The sequence below is a fragment of the Mustela erminea genome, chromosome 13, assembly GCF_009829155.1.
Source record: "Mustela erminea isolate mMusErm1 chromosome 13, mMusErm1.Pri, whole genome shotgun sequence".
NCBI lineage: Eukaryota > Metazoa > Chordata > Mammalia > Carnivora > Mustelidae > Mustela > Mustela erminea.
In genome coordinates, this window is record NC_045626.1 from 26,732,322 (window position 1) to 26,751,606 (window position 19,285).

Here is a 19,285-nt window from a genome sequence, read left to right on the forward strand (position 1 = left end):
GGGCACCTTGCCGCAGCCTCTTACTCAGATTGCTGGCTACGTTTTCACCAGCATCTTCTTACTCAGTGCTTCAGACAGCCTTTCAGGCAAGTGGCATGTCACCCACTTTCCATCAGGGAGACTGGGGCACTGAGAGAGGTAACCTTGCCTGACCCCTCACAGCTAGTAAATGGCAGCAGGGCGGGGTGCCCCTCAAGATCTCTCTGCTGATAAACACAAATTCTAACTCACCACGTTATCTCTGCCGGGTGCTTCTGACTCATCCTGTCTCCCCTCCCTTCCGGAGGGAATAGCAACCGAGCCAGGCCTTGCTGGCCTAGCAAGGCAGATGCACGTACGTCTGCAACAGAAGCAATGATGTTATGATGGGATACATGCGAAAACAGAGTCATGTGGGATGCGTGAGTGATGATGGGGACAGGGTAATGACCCTGCCCTGGAGAAGAGAGGGTGAAGTTCTAGCCCAGAACCAAAGGAAGTAGGACATTTTCTGGTGGCTCGGCTCAGCCAACTCCTCCCCAAAGTGAAGGTATTGGCACGAGAAAAGGCCCAAGAAAGGAGAGAACATGGACCCAAGAGTAGATCCACATTTTGTAGAGTTTGGACACTATGCAGTTTTGGGGTCCGTCTCTGGGAAGATACAGTATTAGGAATACAAGGTAAGATAGGACTGTAAATACCGAGAATGAGAAAGATCACAGCAGTTGCGAATCCGAAAAGCTGACTGTGTTGGACCACCCTCGGGCTCTGAGATAAGCTAGCAGGACTCAGAAAAGCAGTTACGCTCATGGTTGTGGTTTATGACAGTGAGAGGATGCCGATGAAAATCAGCAAAGGGCAAAGGCACAGAAGGTCCAGAGAGAGCAGGTGCAGGCTCCTATTCATCCTCTCCTAGCCGGGCTGCACAGGCAGCACAGAATTCTTCCATCCAGGATGCGTGTCAGCATCTGCCAAGTGTCACTGACCAAGTGAGCCCCCTGAGGCTTGTGTCCCATGTTCGTACTGCGGGGAGGTGTCAGGCACAAGGGCAAGCAGCTCCCATGCCGCTAACCTTAGCTACTCAGTCTCCAGCCCTCCAGAGGTGCCTAGATAGGGTATGGCCTAGGGCTTTGGACACACAGAAGCTGGCATTCACCATCAGTCTCACTGTGAGCCTGAGCTCTCTGTTCACACTGGCAGAATGTGGACCAAGGCCTCAGGTGTGTTAAAAACGACTTCTTATCAGGATATTTCAAGGGCTCAGAAGTTCTCTCCCAGGAGCGCATAAAGGGCCAGTGTTTTCTTAGGATGTGCACGTTTGAACAATCTGAATCAGCTGAGCTAACCCTTTACTGTGGACTGATAAATACCAGAAAAAGTCCAGGATAAATTATTTTCTTAACTGCTTGGCATGCCTCTATGAAACTTGATTCCTAAATCACTGCATATTGTCGTCTTTTCATAGTTTGTAAGATTTTCTATAGAGAGAACAGAATGTTCACTTTTCTAGTAGTTGGTCAGAATTTATTGCTGATAGGATGCAAAAAGATTCAGCTTCATGAACAGACATACTCACTGCTTGTAGTACCGTTCACTACAAGTTTGTGTTTGAAAAACAGTGGAATTCTGATGCACTTTATTTCTCATAGTTCCCATTAAAAAACTTATCATGCATTTGTAATTGCATATGTTGCATTATCTGCAAATTTAACAATCACGCCCTGTGATGGGGGAGCACATGACTAGGGCCCTTGCAGGGCCTTTAAAGGGTTCCCGAGAGCTGACGTTTCTTCAGCTTCGTGGTAAAGCCTCCTCTGGGTTAGTCACCAGCTGCCCAGCCTGTGCCCAACATGGTGCTGAGTTTCTCAGGAGCAGCTGAGAAGGGGCTGCGTTGATCCCTGCTCACGAGTGTGTGCAGGCCCTTTAGGGCAGTTAAGGTGTAAAACCGCACAAATGAGGAACAAAATTGACCTCCAGGCCTGGGAGAACTTAGGTGTCTTCGTTTGGGCTGAATTACAACATAGCGGGGACTGGGTGGCTTACAGACAACAGGTGTGTGTTTCTCACCATTCTGGAGGCTGGAAGTCTGAGATCAGGGGACCAGCACCATGGGGCTCTGGTGAGTCCGCTTCCAGGTTGCTGACTACTGACTTTTCATTGTAGCTTGCAGCGAAGAGAGCTGTGGTCTCCGTCTCCTTCTAAGGAAGGACCCTAAGCCCATTCTTGAGGCTCCAGCCTCATGACCTAATCACCCCCTGAAGGCTCCTCCTTCCAGGAATTCTGGGAGGACACAAGCATTCAGTCTAGAGCAGGGGGTCTGCAAAGCTTTCTCCTTGAGGGCCCCTGCTCTGGGGTCGCAATCTACTGATTCAGTTCTGTCCCAGGACCACTGAGGACCAAAGGGCGGATGGGCATAACTGAATAAAGTGACAAATTGAGAAACTTCTTTATTACTAACAATGGAATTTTCTAAGAGATTCAAATCTAAGTGCCTCCTTCATTTAGCATATGTGGTAGTTTTTTACCAGAACTATTTAGTAAGCAAGATCAAAACATAAAATTCAGTGTATTATTGACCACTGGTTTATTTGTATTTAATGGATAAATGAAACAAATGATGGATACCAAAGTCTACTCTTATGAAAAAGCTTTCAACAATAACAACAAAACTGAAAAACTGACATAGGAACTAGTGAATACAAATAAAATGCTTATATATTTTTAGAAGTTTTTATTTTAATTCCAGTTAACATACAGTGTTACGTTAGTGTCAGCTGTACAATACAGTGATTCAGCACTTCCATGCATCTCCCCGTCCTCAGCATGACAAGGGCACCCCTTAATCCCCATCACCTGTTTCACCCAACTCCCCACCCACCTCCTCTTTGGTTTGTTCTCAGTAGTTAAGTTTGTTTAGTTTGTTCTCAGTAGCTAAGAGTCTGTTTCTTGGTTTGTCTGTCTCTCTCTTTTTCCCATTTGCTCATTTGTTTTGTTTTTTAATTTCACCTGAGTGAAATCATATGGTGTTTGTCTTTTCTTTGACTTATTTCACTTGGCATTATACTCTAGCTCCATCCGTGTCATTGTAAATGGCAAGATTTCATTCTTTTTTTATGACTGAGTAATATTCCTGTGTCTGTGTCTGTGTCTGTGTGTGTGTGTGTGCGTGTGCACACACACACACACACACACCACATCTTTATCTTTCTTTATCTTTTGGTGGACACTTGGGCTGCTTCCATATCTTGGCCATTGTAAAGAACATTGCTATAAACAGAGGGTGCGTTAAAGCTCTTCTATGTATATGTATGCATTTTTATAGATTTTATTTATTTGAGAGAGAGGAGAGCAGAGAGTGTGGAAAACTACAACATATTACCATATTGGCTACAAAGAAAGTATTTTGAGATGCCTCCCAAGGCAGTGTGAACAGCTACGTGCTGTTTCCAGCACTAAGACACAGGAGTAGGGTGGGTGGCTAGTCACAGACAGCGTCCGCCTGTGCTGTGTGGGGAGCGACAGTCCTGGAGAAGGAAAGAGGCTGTTACAACCCTCAGACGCAGGCTGAAGAGCAGGCATGCCCGTTGGCTCATGAAGCCCGCTCACCTGAGAACTCCTGCTGGGGATGGCAAGAGCCTCTGCGATGGGCAGCAATAGAGTTGTTAGAAAAAAACACCCCGAGGAGGTCGACCTGCCTGAAATCAACATTGGTAACGGAAGGCCGATCCCGAACACCTGTCACCCAGCACATGTCACAGAACAGCAGCTAGAATGTGAGCCTGTGACAGGCTGAGGGCCCCGCCCCAAAGGTTCTGATGACACCACCGGAGGGCAGTTGCATAGCTTCCCAGCACTTTCACACACAGCCTCGTCTTTAATCCCGCACTGCCGGAGAATGGTAGACGGCTCTCTGTGGAAAAAAAGAGAACCTTACAGTTTAAAGTGGTCATGTCAACCCCAGCTACATGCTTGAAACACCTGGGGAGTTTAGGAAATCTGTGGTGACCCCATCGCCCCCAGGCCAACAAGAATTCCGGGCTAGGAGCCAGGCAGAGGGGTGGCCACATGGCAGAGCTGCTTTCTGCTTTAATGTGTATCTGGGCCTCAGCCCGTGTGAGGGTTGGAAGGGCCCCTGGCCTCTGAGGATGCTCGCCATCACTGCCCGGGAGGAGCTGGCCCAGCAGAGGGAGGGACATGGAGCCTGAGGCACAAGGGCCAGAGTGGGGCAGCTTTGAAGGACTTTTGGCTGAACGGAGACTTAATGAAGCAGGAACTTAGCCTGCTGTCCAGCTGCCCCAAATTATCTGCATTTAGAAAAGAAGACATGATTATGGCAAGTGCTCTATTTTATTTTAACTCAGGCTAACCGAACAGCATGGGTAGAAGGACAAAAAGAAAAGGCCCCATTCAGAGCATACTGCCTTCATGAATTCAGGAGATTTCTCATTTGTCTCCCTGTCAAGGATCATTTCATAACTCAGAGCAGCTGTTTTTCTTTTATAAGCCGTCTTTATTTTTTTTCCCCAAATGGCTGTGCATGTTTTGGTCTATTTCTGTACTTCCGATTCTGTTCTTTTAGTAATCCATCCCTTCATGTATCACTGCCATACTGCTTTAATTACCAAGGCTTTGTAATGCATTTTAATATCTGGTCAAGCCATTTCCTTCTTATCGAGCTGCTTTTTTTTCAGATTTGGAGGAAAAGCTTTAATCCTAGTCGCAAGTTTATCTATCCTAGATTTAATCTTTATGTCAGTGATTTGCAGGGTCCTTCCCTCCTTGCCCCTGGTCCCTATTCTCTTTTCTTCATCTTTAGTGAAACTGTCTTTCAAATTAAATCTTGTAATTAGATGAAGAGGAGTGGCTCGGGTGGAATGGGGGTGGTGAGGTCCTGAGAGTATTGCCATGGAAACCCATGTTTGGAAGAAGGGTCTAAAAACCCCTGACTCATGTACTTATGATGCTGCATGGTAATCTGCTAGAAATGGCAAACAGTTCTACGAAGTATCTGTAATTAGTATCATTTTTATATAAACAACTCATTAAAATTTTTCCTCTTCTCACTGTGTAAACACTCCCATCTATTGACTATTAATCATATTCTCTCAGCTGATGTCTCTGTCTTTCTTGTACATGCACACACGCACACACACAGCCCTCGGGACAGACCCAGACCTTGCTGCATGCTCTCCAGAACTAGTGTTAGGCATAGCATGATTTCAGGGCACCATTCTCTGAACATCTTCTTCATCTACTTATTAATGCCCCTTATTTCCTTTATAAGAGAAAAATCCTTCCATGACATAAAAAAACCTGGCAAGCATTCTTGTGAATAAGCTCTATCCAAGAACATAATAATTTTTTCTTTTTTTGGACAGCTACCAGGCAAAAAGATGAGGAAACCATGGAGGCCATTGTGTGTCAAGGGCATAGGAAAGGGAGGGTGGTCTAAAGGCGGCTCCAGGGACTTCACAATTTTGTTGAGGTCTCTAGTCATTATCTTTCTACCTGCATGTATACAGTGAGAACTGTGGGCCCATGAGAGCTGGGTCCAGAAAGATAGGGTACAACCTCTAGTTATGGGACCTTCATTTTTTTTCTTACTGGTAAACCAGCCTGTTCAGCCATCTTTCTGTTGAGCATCTACTGCATGCAAGGTGCCGTAGAGAACACAGAGATTTAAAACCTCGAGGTTTTTATGATTTCTTGAAGAAATGCAACACAAGCTCACAGAAGTGGAAGCAAATGACAGATTTGCTGGATGATAGCACATGTGAAAATTTGCATGATTTTGGGTATGATGATGACTTTTTACACACAACATTGAAAGTAAAATCCACAAAGGAAATAGTTGATAAGCTGCACTTAATTAAGACTAAAAACTCCTACTCTGAAAATGATAGAACACTTACAGAAGAAACTGAAGACAACACAAAGAAATGGAAAAACATACCATGTTCATGGATTGGAAGGACAAATATTGTTAAATTGTCTATACTATCCCAAATCAATCTATACATTTAATGCAATCCCTATCAAAATACCGCCAGCATTTTTCACAGAGCTAGAACAAATAATCCTAAAATGTATATGGAACCACAAAAGACCCCAGATAGCTAAAGTAATCCTGAAAAAGAAAAGCAAAGCTGGAGGCATGATTCTGGACTTCAAGCTCTATTATAAAGCTGTAATCAATCGAGTATAGTACTGGCATAAAAACAGGCACATAAATCAATGGAACAGAATAGAAAACCCAGATATGGGGGTCCCTGGGTGGCTCAGTGGGTTAAAACCTCTGCCTTCGGCTCAGGTCATTGTTCCAGGGTCCTGGGATCGAGCCCCGCATCAAGCTCTCTGTTCTGCAGGGAGCCTGCTTCCCTTCCTCTCTCTCTGCCTATCTCTCTGCCTACTTGTGATCTCGTCTGTCAAATAAATAAATAAACTCTTAAAAAAAAAAACACCCAGAAATGGATCCACAACTATATGGTCAACTAATCTTTGACAAAGCAGGAGAAAATATCTAATGGATAAAAGTCTCTTCAACAAAGGATGTTGGGAAAACTGGACAGTCACATGCAAAAAAATGAAGCTGGACCACTTTCTTACACCATACACAAAAATAAATCCAAAATGGATGAAAGACAATGTGAGACAGGAAATGATCAAAATCTTAGAGGAGAACACAGACAGCAACCTCTTTGACCCCAGCTGTAGCAACTTCTTTCTAGACACATCTCCTGAGGCAAGGGAAACAAAGGCAAAAATGAACCATTGGGACTTGATCAAGATAAAAAGCTTCTGCGCAGCAAAGGAAACAACAACAAAACTAAAAGACAGCCTACAGAATAGGAAGAGATATTTGCAAATGACATATCAGATAAAGGGCTAGTATCCAAAATCTATAAAGAACTTATCAAACTCAACACCCAAAAAACAAATAATTGTTAAGAAATGGGAAGAAGACACAAACAGACATTTCTCCAAAGAAGAAATCCAAACGGCTAACAGGCACATGAAAAGATGCTCAGCATCACTCATCATCAGGGAAATACAAATCAAAACCATGATGAGATACCACCTCACACCAGTCAGAATAGCTAAAATTAGAAACACAGGAAACAACATATGTTGGCCAGGATGTGGAGAAAGGGGAACCCTCCTGCACTATTGGTGGGAATGCAGCTGGTGCAGCCACTCTGGCAAACAGTGTGGAGGTTCCTCAAAAAAGTTAAAAACAAAACTACCCTGACCCAGCAATTACACCACTAGGTATTTACCCAAAAGATACAAAAATACAGATTCAAAGGGACACATGCACCCTGATGTTTATAGCAGCATTATCAACAATAACCAAACTATGGAAAGAGCCCAAATGTTTGTCAACTGATGAATTGATAAAGAAGATGTGATGTATATATACAATGGAATGTTACTCAGCCATCAAAAAGAATGAAATCTTGCCATTTACAGTGATGTGGATGGAGCTAGAGTATATTATGGTAAGTGAAAGAACTCAGGGAAAGAAATATACTGTATGATTTCACTCATGTAGAATTTAAGAAACAAAACATGAACATACAGGAAGGAAAAAAAAGAAGGCAAACCATAAGAGACCTGTGTGGCTCAGTGGATTAAAGCCTTTGCCTTCTGCTCAGGTCATGTTCCCAGGTTCTTGGGATCGAGCCTGATAAGGGATCATTATTCTAAATATACAAAGACCTCTTAAAACTCAACAATAAGAAAACAAATCCATTTAAAAATGGGCAAAAGGAGAAAAAGAAAAATAGGCAAAAAACCAGACACCTCACCAAAGAAGATAAACAGATGGCAAGTAAGTATATGAAAAGATGCTCAAATGAGAGGTTGTTACGGAAGTGCAAATTAGAACAACCTATTAGAATGGCCCAAATCCAAAACACTGACGACACCAAAGGGTGGCCAGGATGTGGAGCAACAAGAACTCTCATTTGCTGCAGGTACGGCCGCATTGGAAGCCAGTTTGGCAACTTCTTACAAAATCAAACAACCTCTTACAATATGACCCAGCAATCATGCTCCTTGGTCTTTACCCAGAGGAGTTAACAGCTTATGTCCACACAAAAACCTAGTGTTTACAGCAGCCTTAGTCATAATAGCCCAAACTTGGTATCAGTAAAGATGTGCTTCAGTAGGTGAATGGATAAACCATGCATATCCAGACACTGGAATGGTTACTCAGCACTGAAAAGAAATGAGCTATCAAGCCATGAAAAGACATGGAGGAACCTGAGATGCATGTCACTAAGTGAAAGAAACCAATCTGAAAAAGCTACATATGGTGTGGCTCCAACTATACGACCTTCTAGAAAGGCAAAAGTATGGAGACAGTAAAAAGCTCAGGGGTTGGTAAGGGTGGGGATAGGGAAGGAGAGATAAATAGGCAGAGCACAGAGGAGTTTTATAACAGTGAAACTACTGTGTAAGATACTACAAGGGTGGGTACATGTCATTATACATTTGTCCAAACCCATCTAATGTACAACATGAAGTGATCTGTAATAGGAACAGTAGGCTCCAGATGATAATGGTGTGCCCATGCAGGTTCATGGATTGTGACACATTTTCTGCTCTGGCAGGGGATGTTGATGGTGAAGGAGGCTGTGCATTTGGGGAGGAGGTGGGCTGCGGGTACATGGGAGCGCTCTGTACTTTCTGCTTCATTTTGCTGTGAACCTAAAACTGCTCTGAAAAAATAAAGTTGTGTTTGTTTGTTTGTTTTAAAGGCAACCTACACAAACAAACACTTTGAACCTCCTCAGCTTAAAAAAACTGCATGGAAAAGCTAACTAGCAGTAGTTGCCTCTAAACAAAGGAATTATGAAGAGAAAATGAGTCCCAGGGGTGCCTGGATGGCTTTGCTATTAAGCGTCCAACTCTTGATTTCAGCTCATGTCATGATCTCAGAGTCCTGAGATGGAGCCCCAATTTGGGGCTGAAGATTCTCTCCTTCTGCCCTTCCCACTTCCTGCCCCAACCCCAGCCCTTTCTCTCTCTCTCTCCCAAAAAAGAAGAAAAGAGGGAAAAAAAAAATGAGTCCCAGAACTAAATGTAATTCCTGAAGCTGTGAAACTTACAGAAGGAAACAGTGAGAGCATCTTTATGATCTTGTGTTTGGCAGTGACTTCTTAGTCAACACCATAAACACTCACTAGAAACAAAGATACTCTGAACCTCACTAAAATAAAGTTCTGGTTTTTTTGAAACACACTGCTGAAAAAATTAAAAGAGGAACTGCAGACTGGGAGAAAATACTTGCAAAAGATACATCTGTATCTGGACAAAAATATATATGGGCAAAAATTTAATTAAGAATAAGAAAACAACCCAATTATTAAATGGGCAAAATATTTGAACAGAAATTTCACCAAAGAATAGATACGGATGGCAAATAATGTATACATTAGCACAGCTGTAGATGGGGAATAAATCAGTGGGGGAGAACAGACAGATTGCCCATGGAGAAGAATTCCAAATAATTTATACTCTACCCTAAAAGATGTGGAGTGTAACTCTCCACTCCTTAAGCGGGGCTACATATAGTGATGACTTCTTTCCAAAGGGTATAGGATGGAGAGAGGGAAAAGTAACGTTGCAGTGGAGAAGGCTGATAGACACTGCCTCAGCCAGGTGATCAAGGTCAAAATCAACAGCGATTAGTTATGTTGATAGTATGTGCTCTTGTCATGATATGATGAAAATGGCACTTTACCTCTGTGGTCGTCTTGCCAAAAACCAAGAAGCTCAGTCTAATCATGAGAAAAATATCAGACGAACCCTACTGAAGGGTATTCTACAAAATACCTCCTCAAAATTGTCATCACAAACAAGGAAAAACTTGGAGAAACTGTTACAGTCCAAAGGCACCTAAAGGCACATAACAACTAAATGTAATGTGGTGTTCAGGATGGGATCCTGGAATAGAAAAGCCACTTTAGGTAAAACTGAGGAAATATTAATAAGCGCTGGATGCGAGTTAATAACATCATATCAGTATGGTTCCTTAATTGTGATAAATGTCCCACGCTAATATAATTTGTTGACAATAGGAAAAACTAAGTGTGGGTTATTTAGGAACTCTCTGTACTACCTTTACAATGTTTCTTTGTATCTAAAAACTGGTTTTTTGTTTTTTGTTTTTTAAGTAGGCTCCATGCCCAACGTGGAGCCCAGTGTGGGGTTTGAACTCACAACCCTGAGATCAAGATTTGAGCTGAGTCAAGAGTCAGATGCTTAACTAACTGAGCCACCCAGGTGCCCCAAATCTAAAACTGTTCTAAAAAGTAATTTTTAAAATACTATTTACAATAACATCAAAAACCATAAGATACTCAGAAAGAAATTTAACAAAAGATGTGGGAGGCCTGTATGCTGAAAACTACAGAATAGAGCTGAGAGAAACTAAATAATATATGAATAAATGGAGATGTATTCTATGTTCATAGATTTGAAGACTTAATTTTGTCCAGATGTCATATTCTTAAGATGCCATCCCAATTATAGTCCCATTAGACTTTTTGCAGAAATTGAAAAGCTTATTCTAAAATGTACATGAAATTGCAAAGGACCTAGAATAAGCAAAACAGTCTTAAAGATTGAAGTTGGAGAATTTATACTGCCAGATTTCAAGATGCACTATGAAATTATAATAGATAGGACAATATGGTATTGGCATATGGATAACTAAATAGATCAATGGAATAGAATATCAAACAAATCTAGAAGTAAACCCATAGCATATAGCTTGATTTTTAACAAAAGCACTAAATGAATTTTCCAAAAATGGGACTGGAATGCTGAATGTCCTTATGGAGTAGAAATGAACCTTGACCTCTACCTCATGCCATACAAAGATTAATTTGAAATAGGTCATAAATTTAAGTGCAAAAGGTAAATCTACAAAGCTTCTAGAGAAAACATTCTTAAAACACATAAGGCTCTAATCATAGCAGGAAAAAATAGGTAGATTTGATTGATGGGTAAATTCATCAAAATTAAAAATTTCTAGGGCGCCTGGGTGGCTCAGTGGGTTAAGCCGCTGCCTTCGGTTCAGGTCATGATCTCAGGGTCCTGGGATCGAGGCCCGCATCGGGCTCTCTGCTCAGCAGGGAGCCTGCTTCTCTCTCTCTCTCTGCCTGCCTCTCCGTCTACTTGTGATTTCTCTCTGTCAAATAAATAAACAAAATCTTTAAAAAAAAAATTAAAAATTTCTATTGATCAAAAAAAATTCTAATCATTTAACAAATAAAAACACAGACCACATTCTAGGAGGAAATATTTGTAAGGCATTCCATCTGACAAAGAACATGTGTCCAGAATGTTGAAAACCTCCTACAAATCAATAATAAAAGACAACAGCATTATGAAAAGGACAAAAGACCTATGCAGGTTCTTCATAAAGAAAGATTTAAAAAATGGCTAATAATCATATGAAAAAGCTACCCATTTTTCTTCCTCCTCTTCCTACACCTTCTTTAGCCACAGGTATCAGATAAGTAGGGGTGGCGGTGGTAGTGGTGTGGTGAAATAATTCACTCAGTATGTTAAGATTCTCCAGAGAAACAGAACCAACAGAGTGTGTGTGTGTAGAGAGAGAGAGAGAATGTTTAAGGAACTGTCTCTCATGGCTGTGGGGGTTGGTGAGTCCTAAATTTGCAGAACAGGCTGGCAGGCTGGAAACTCAGGGAAAAGCTATGTTGCAGCTCTAGTCTGAAGGCAGTCCAAATGTAGAAGTTCCCCTTCCTTGGGAAGAAGTCAATCTTTTTTCTCCTAGGGCCTTCACCTGATTGGATGAGGCCCACCTACATTATGAAGAGTAATCTGCTTTATCAAAGTCTTCTGGTTTAAATGTTAATCTTATCTAAAAAATGCATTTGCTGAAGCATGTAGAGTAATGTTGACCAAATCTTGGGTACTTGCCCTGGCCAAGTCAACACATAAAACTGACCATGATATTGAACAAACATTAACTGAACACAACTTCCCTAGGTATGCCCATTGGTGATACAGCCATGAAGGAGAGGTTGCTGTTCTCAGCTCCCTCCCAGTCTGTCACATTTAGCAGTTTGCACACACAGGAGGAAGAGGCAATGAACTCACCCTGTTGGTGGGCACGAAGGAGTGGAGTGCAGGGAAGCTTTTCAAGGGAGGTGACAATTGAATTGACTCTTGAAGATTTATTGCTATATTCTGAGCTCCTAGAACAGGGCTGGGCACGGAGCAGGCTCAATAAATATTTGTGGCTGAGGTCAGGAGCTGTGGAAAGAGAGTGGGACAGTGGTAATCCTTGCATGCCTGGGTAAGGAGTCGAATGCAGGAAGGCATCTGAAGGGTTTTAAACAGTGCATGAGATCAGCATTAAGAAGTCTGGTGGCAATATGGAGAACAGACTCTAGAGGCTGGCAGCGGGGTTAGAAGAGCAGTCCAGAGTGTACTACATTAGACCAGGGGTGATGTGAATAGGCAGCTAACTAAGGCATTGGCAAACATAACTGGTGAGGGAAGGAGAAGAGAGATTTAGGGGTCAGGACTGAATCCTGAAGAGGCTCCAGGCAGGAACCCAGCACAGGATGGGCCCTCACACCCCTTGTTTTACAGATGATGAGTCTGAGACTCAGAGAGGGGACGCAACTTGCCCATGGCGCACAGCATGCTGAGAGAATGTATTGGACCAGAACCCCGGTCATGTCTCTGGTCAGGTTCTCCTTCCGTGCCACATGGGTCATGTCCAGCTGTCTCTTTCTCTCCCAGCCAACCTTGTTCTCAGGGAAGTTTCCGGTGTCATCGAAGCCTCTGCAGTGGGAGGTGAGTTCCCAGGGGGCCTCACTCAGCACTGCCTCTGGCTTCGGAAGGAAAGACCAGGGGCTTCTGAGAAGCTGCGGAGTCTGAGGGACGGTGATGAGGGCAGGGGTCACCTGAGGCTTCTTTCGGGCACAGTCCTCATCCCTGAGCACCTCCCTCGTCCTGGCTGGGGCTGACCCTGAGTGGTGGCTGTTATTTTAAGTAATTCACGTTGGAGGGAGGAAGTGAGGGAAATGTGAAAATGAGTAGCTATTGCAAGATGTGTGTGATAAATGAAACAGGGAACATAAAGACAGACGAAGAGGCACATCTGTTATTTTTGCTCCTTTTTATAGCAACCTGGAAGGCAGACTTTTCACACTAAGTAGGAACCACTGAGCTCCTGAGCAGTCTCCCGGCCCTAGCCCTCATTAGCCCCGACAGGAGCAGCAGAGAAGGGTGGTGGCTGACGGGGCCCCAAGAGCCAACGTGAGCCCCCAGACCCGCACCCCAACTCCAGTCCTCCCAGCAGGGCAGAAACCAAGGTTCTGTATGGAAGCGGGTTGGTGGCTTCCCCTCCATTTATTGAAGGATGGGGTGGCTGCCTCAGCCAGTCCCTAAACCCGGGGACATCTGCTCTCAGACTGCTCCTTACAAGCAGCTAGGAATGCAAAGGGGACGTTTTCATAAGAATATAGACACGGTTCCTTTAGCATGGGGAAATTCCCTCTCTCAAGCCACTTTTCCTCTTTTTAGAGGTGGACGGAGTGTGTGGCGCCCGTGTGCTGGCCTGGCGGGGCTGTTGGAGGGGGCTGGGGCTCATGGAGCCTCAGGATGCTGAGCTTTCTTCAGGGAGCACTTTTCTCTGTTCCAAGGCCCATCAGCTGATGTGAGGAAGGATGGAGGGACTGCTGGGGGGACCGCGTCCCCCAAAACAAGCCAAGTCAGCCTGCTTGGGGCCTCCGACTTCCCCTGGGAGCCTCCTTCCAAGTGAAGCATCGATACCACCAATACCACCGTTAGAAACAAATCGCCCAGGGAGAGAGTCTGGATGAAGCGGTTAGTCAGGAGCACCTCAGCTCCTGCCAGGTCATCTCTGTTGGTTGTAGGGTTCAAGGGAAAAGAGCAAGTCCCCTCCTTCCTGGGTGGCAGTCACCCCTGAGGGGAGCTGGAGCAGCTGCAGAGAAATGAAAAGAACATCTGAAGACAGACGAGGGGGAGGAAGGGAGGGAACATTTCAGGGGAGTGACTGACTACTTAGAATGGCTACCAGGAGGCAAGCAAAAGAGAGGGGAATGGCCTCATCCAGGAGTGTGGGGGGCTCGGTGGGGCTGGAAGCCACGGCCTCTAGAGGTGCCTGTCAGCACGTGATTTTCTCCAGCAGCAGGCCAGCCTCAAAGTGGGAGTGGGTGGCAAAATCATCACTGGCTGGGGACTGGCTGGGTGGGGGTGGTGGGGACCCTCCACCTCCTCCCTCTTATTTGGGACAGGAAGTAAGCAGTGGCCAGGTGAGGCTATGTGATGGGGTTCTGGCTGTTGGGATGTAAGAGGAACATGTTGGATGGGGAGGCTGTCTTCCTCCATTGTGCTCTCTGGAATGTAGACACCACGGCTGGAGCTCCCACAGCCATCGTGGACTCCGAGACACTGTGCTAGAACATGAGCAAATAGCAAGAGAAGAGGAGCAGGTGTCCCTGATGCACTCAGATCTACCGCCACACCTCTGAACTTACTACCTCTGGATTTCTTTTATATGAGAGAAATATACTCTTAACTATTTTGAGAATGGTTATTTTGGGTTTTCTATTATATACCACTGAACCTGATCCTGAGAGAAACAGACCAAGCATGAGAAAATTGTGAGTAATTATAAGAATGTCAGTAAAGTGATTGACCATGGGGTTTTATTTAATGAAGTAGAAAAGGACAAGAAGCCAGGAGGTGGCCCATCTACGGGAGAATAGGGACTCCAGCCCTTGGCACACTAACTCAGCAGAGCAGGCTATGGGGGCTGAAGAGCTTTAAGAAGAGAAAATAGGAAGCTATGGTTAGAAAGTAGAATTTCTGACTTTATGGTTTCAGAATGTGCTTGACAAGATGCGGTCCTAGTACGTACTAACATTGCCCGAATGCTTCCTGTGCAGCTGGCTGGCTTTTAAGTGGGTAAGGATGTGCTGAATCTCAGTCCCCAGCATAACTCCGGAAGGTAGTTTCTTTTATTACTCTATCTCATAAAGAAAGAAACTGAGGCTCAGAGAGCTCAAGAAACTTTTCCAGGAGAATAAAACATCACTGGCTGGGTTGCCATTAGAACCCAGGCAGCCCGACTCCAGAGCCCGAGCTCTTGGCCAGGCTACTCTGCCTCCCACACTGGGGGCTCCCCGGGAGAGGGAGGAGAAGCGTGCAGGTGCAGGGAGGTGGAAGCCTCTGAGGCTGGCTCCTGGCTGCATCTTCTGGATGCTGCCCCAACACCCCAGCCTGGAAGTAGGAGCCCAGGATAAGGGGAAGGCAGCCAGCCTCAGTACCAAACACTGAGTTTACAGAGCAGTCTGAGGGGAGGGTGGGTCATCAGTGATGGGAGCCTTGGAAGGGTATGAAGGGCTCAGCTCTGGCCACCCAGGAGCAAACTGACCCTGCCCTGGGCCTTGGGGTCCTGTGGCTTGGGAGACAACAAGGAGTCTAGGGAACGTGCACCCTGCAGTGAGAAGTGGAAGGTTGGGCTCTAGGGCCTGGGGGCCTGGGTGCAGATCACACTCCCACCTCTACGTAGATCCAGCACCTTGGACAGTTACTGAACATTTTGGGCCTCTCCACCCCCAAGTGTGTAGGCTTGAAAAGAGTTCCTCCCTTTCATCTACCTTCATTCAAGGGAGATTAAATGCATTAAGAGCAGGGAAGCTCTGTGAAGAGTGCCTAGCACACAGTGAGCATTCAGTGCCTTGATGGTGCTGTTTCACAGCCCCCCATGGAGAAGGGAGGGACCTGTAACACAGTGAGCAAGCCAAGGACAGGCTTCCCAAGTGGGATAGGAGAAGCAGGGTTTGGTCAAACCGCCTCCAGGGGGAGGCTCTCATCCCTATGCTACCTACATCACTTTGGACATATCCCTGGGCCTCTTCTCCTAGGGTTACTTGCTTGTCAGTCTTCTGTATCTCATAGAAGGAAAGGCCCAGAGCCTTTAAATAATAATACCCCTTTAGGGAGGGGTAAGGAGTTGCCCCCTGACCCCCCCAAACCACACAGACGCCTGTCTTGCCCAGCACCTGTCCCAGGGGTATTATCCAGGAGCAGTTGTCGGGTAACGGCAGGAATGGCCACAGCGCTGCCAACACAGCCAGGCCGGGGCGTGACTTTGGTTCACTGTGCTCCTTCCACCAGCTGCCCTGCTTGCCAGCTCCCAGCCCTGTCCCTGTCCTGGCCATAGATGCTGCCTTGACCCTGATCGCTCTGCATTCTCTCTGCTCCTGGAGGGTCCCGCACACTCTTTGCATGACCAGCTATTTACTCCTTCATGTCTGGAGTTACTAGACACCACCGGAACCCAATCCTGCCAAGGAAGGTTTTATTAGCAGGTGTTGTAAGGTTGGCGTCTGTGCGTCTGTTGAAGAAACTCTCTGGCGCAGCAGAGAGAAGCATGAAGCCGAGAGTGAATCAGTTAAGGAACCAGGCACTCCTGGGTCAAACAAGCATCTGGATGGCCGGGCGCCTGTAGGCTTGTCTGAATTACCTGTCTGGTCTCAGCCCCAAAGGGGTAGGAGGCCTGCAGCTCCAAGACACGTGCCGGTGCAGCCTCAGGGCTCACAGGCTGGCCTTTCCTCTGTCTCCGACCCACCGTGCTGTGTTGGGCAAGTCATTTTGCCTCAGTGGACGTCTCAGTGAAATAGAAATAACAAGTGCCTCCCGGGGCTTTTAAAAGATCCAACCCAAGGAATAAAAATGAAAATGCAGTGACCTCACATGGGTCACCATGCACGGAGTGCCCAGCCTGCTGCCAAACTGTGATCGGACCCACGGGACAGAGATATGTCTCTTGCTTGGATTCACAATGCTAGTGAGCAGAGGAGCTAAGAGCTGGATCTTAGGAAGTCTGGCTCCACAGGTCCTGCTCTTGCCACATGCTGTGTGCCAGAAGGCAACACAGCCTCAAATTATTACCATTGCCACCAGCACCCCTGTGCCCTGGGGGTTCTGAGAGGCCTGGGATGTGAGGGGAGCACAAGAGAAGACAAGGATAGGACAGAGGATGAGAAGAAAAGAAGAGAAAAGGACAGGGCACGTTAGATTGGGAGGAGCCCAAGGCAGGTTTTGGGGGCTGGTGGTTTCCTTTTCTCTTTTATCTTAGTTCCTTCACTCTTTTATCTTAGCTGTGGTTCTGTGGGTGTCTTCATGTTGTGGTAATTCATGGGGCCGTACAGCAAGATTTGAGTACCTATCAGTACATATGTTATCCTTCTTAAAAAGGTTAAAAAGAAAATAGGAATTTTGTAGCATATAGTTATTGAGTACAAATGTATTTTTAAAGTTCACACACTCTATCACTTATGCAGCTCTCATCTACATCTAGTCAAATGACATGAAAAGTTATGTTGAAGAATCTGAAGATATTCTGGTAAATTACTCAAGAGTCTGGGCCAACATAAAGATCCCAGAACTGAAATTCTGGGGATTGTTTTCTCCCCTCCTTATGGCTGACGAACTCCTGACATGGAACCCACCATTGGTCATGGGTCCTCCTTCCTTGGAACAAAAGAGTAATGAGCTAGAGGGAGCTTGAATTTTTGAAGACTTTTCTTGAATGGACCCACCCTCTGAGCCTTGAATCGCTCACCTCTGAATGTCCGGTATGTCACAGGAAAGAAAAACCCTGTGTATATTAAGTCTTGTCATTTGGGGAATTTCTGTGCCCAGAGCTGAACCCGGCTGTAGCTCATCCTCTTCCCAGCCCTGCCCCATGAAAACATGGTGACTTCCTTTGTCCTCCTTGGTGGTTAACCATGGAGCTGATGGGAGCCATGCTCTGGCAGGTCCCAAACTGAGAAGCCAACAGGTTACTCACCACCCCCCAAAATGCCATTAACTGCTTCAAGATGAGGCCCCACATGAACGCTGAGTGGATAATCCTAATTGAGTGATTTTAGGGGGTTCGGGGAGTCTCTCAACTACCCCTTTCACATGCAGGGTGCCTGAAATTCCATCTTCATTTGTGAACTCAGGAGAGTATGCATCTCTGAGAATTCCTACTTAGATACAAATGATTCTAGGTGGGGGAACCATATTATATTCTGTCTCACATTAGCATGAAGTCATTTATCTTAGAAGTAGAAACAGAGAATTGTAGAGACGAATGAGCCCTTGGGGGATCATTTAGCTCAGTGGTTTTCAAAATACACTTCGGCAAAGCCCTTGCATTTTTATGATGGTAACTCTCTGCTGCCGTTCAGGTCAAGACGGGCAGGAGGGAAGGCTGGATGGAGGGTATGGAGCACCATTGTGTTTCGAAGCCTGGTTTCCATGCTGGATAGAGTTTTAAAAACTACAACTCTTTTTTATTTTATAGGTTCAAAGTCCAAGGTTGCCACTAGGTTAACGAAGCCTGAAATCAGAGGGCTAGTTAGTGGCAGAGCCGGGCCTACAATTCCGTATTCTGACTCAGGACTATGCTCACCACCGTTTCGTACTTCCTTAGGCGAGTTGCAGATGCGTGTTAAGGAGATGGGATAGTGAGAGTCGAGATGAGTGAGTTTCCATGGGAGGAGAACAAAGGGGGCAGATCCCAGTCTGGGCTTCAGTGGGGATGCTGCAGAGTTATGTGCAGTAGACAGTCCTGGGCACTTGGAGTAGGCTGGGCTGATGGGGACAAGGGAGGCTGCTGAGGACACCTGGCCCCCTTCACGAATCTGCTGAAACTCAACATTTGTGAAATCTTTCTCTCAGGCCATTGCAAATAATGTGGTTTATCTTAGAGTCATATGGCTTTATAGTTTACAAAATGCTTTTATAGCTTTATATTTAATCTTCAAAAACTCCTACTTTGAGGGATAGATATTATATTTTCCAGTTTCCATATGAGGACACCAGTGGGTTAGAGAAGGCAGGGGTCTCTCCTGAACTCCTAGGCCTGTGACCTAAAGCATGTCTCCTCTGACTCCCCAGACTGAGCTCCTTCCCACCAACCTATAATACCTCCCCACTCCCACACTGGCAGCTACTTTCCCCAGCCTGTCACTGTCTTTGCAGCCAAACACCAAGGCATTCAGACACAAACATAATCTGTTTCCACTCTTACAATTTAGCTGACCCGTTGCCTGGCTTCTTTCTTTTCCTACAAGCTTTGTAAGTATTGTCATACGTGCTACCGTCAGTGAACGAGTAACATGTGTGTGTTTGGGGAAATGGGCAGGAGACAGGGCTACCCGTGATACTCTTCATGGTTCTGAAACATTTCTGGGACATCGGAGGGGCACCTTTTCTCACTCTCTTGTTTGTCTGT